This window comes from Mandrillus leucophaeus, unplaced genomic scaffold (assembly GCF_000951045.1).
Source record: "Mandrillus leucophaeus isolate KB7577 unplaced genomic scaffold, Mleu.le_1.0 Scaffold87, whole genome shotgun sequence".
Lineage (NCBI taxonomy): Eukaryota > Metazoa > Chordata > Mammalia > Primates > Cercopithecidae > Mandrillus > Mandrillus leucophaeus.
Window position 1 is genome coordinate 606,072 of NW_012109474.1, and position 1,494 is coordinate 607,565.

The following is a 1,494-nucleotide window of genomic DNA, read 5'->3' on the forward strand; positions in this document are numbered from 1 at the left end:
TGGGACTTATAAATCCTGGGATTTATATCCTGGGACTACAGGCACCGCCACCACGCCCGGTAGAGACGGGGTTTCACCGTGTTAACCAGGATTCTCTCGATCTCCTGACCTCGTGATCCACCCACCTCGGCCTCCCAAAGTGCTGGGATTACAGGTATGAGCCACCGCGCCCAGCCTGAAAAATATATTTTATTGGACATTTGGGTAGAGCATTTAGAAGGACCTTGCCTCAGTAGTGGGGAATAATTAGCCCTAAACTAAAAAGTGTTCTAGTCCTGCCTAATAAATCTTAAAAGCAAGACCCAAAGAATCAATCTGTTTCCAACTAGTTCACCTGCATCACAAAATAAAGAATATTTATAGACATGCAAACCATCCATCACATAAAATGTAAAATTCACATGTGTGATATCCAGTCAAAGATTACCAGGCATGCAAAGAAGCAGAAAAATGCAACCTCTAAAGATAAGAAAAGGCAATAAATTAAAACTAACCCCAAAATGCCATAGATGTTAAGACTAGCAAACAAGTCCACTAAAACGGTTATTATAACTATATTACAGATGTTCACACACTTTAATAGAGACATGGAAGATATTTTAAAAGAGCTAAATTGAACTTCCAGAGATTAAAACAATATCTGGTTTTCCAGAAATTAATACAATATCTGAGATGAAAAATGCACTGAATGGGATTAATGGCAGATTAGACTTTGCAAAAGAAAGGATAAGTAAACTTGAAAATATGGCAATAGTAACTATCTGAAATGAAACATACAGAAAAAAAGAATCCAAAAGAAGTTGTAAGAAAATTAGTGAGATATGAGACAATTTCAAGCAATTTAATATTTATGAAATTGGATTTCCAAAGTAGGGAGGAGGGCAGAAAAAAATTGTTGTAGACATAATGGCCAAACTTTTTCAAATTTAATGAAAACCACAAACATACAGAACAAGAATTTCAGAAAGCTACAGCACAAGAAATATAAATAAAATCATATCAAGGCATATCATAATAGTATTATTCAAAACTAACGCCAAAGAAAATCTTAAAAATAGACAAGGTGGGGAAATGAACAAAGGAACAAATAAAGGATAACAGCTTGGCACAGTGGCTCATGCCTGTTATCCCAGCATTTGGGGAGGCTGAGGTGGGTGGATCAATTGAGCTCAGGAGTTCGAGACCAGCCTGGGCAACACAGTGAAACTCTGTCTCTATAAGAAATGCAAAGATTAGTTGTGCATGATGGCACATGCCTATAGTTCCAGCTACTTGGGAGGCTGAAGTTGGAGGATAACCTGAGCCTGGAGACGTTGAGGCTGCAGTGAACTATGATTACACCACTGTACTCCAGCCTGGACAACAGAGTAAGACCCTCTCTCAAAAAAAATAAAATAAATAGAAATAAATAAACAAATGAAGAATAACAGAAGATTTCTCACTGAAAACAATGGAAATGAGAAGATAGTACCCACAATACTTTAAAAATACTTT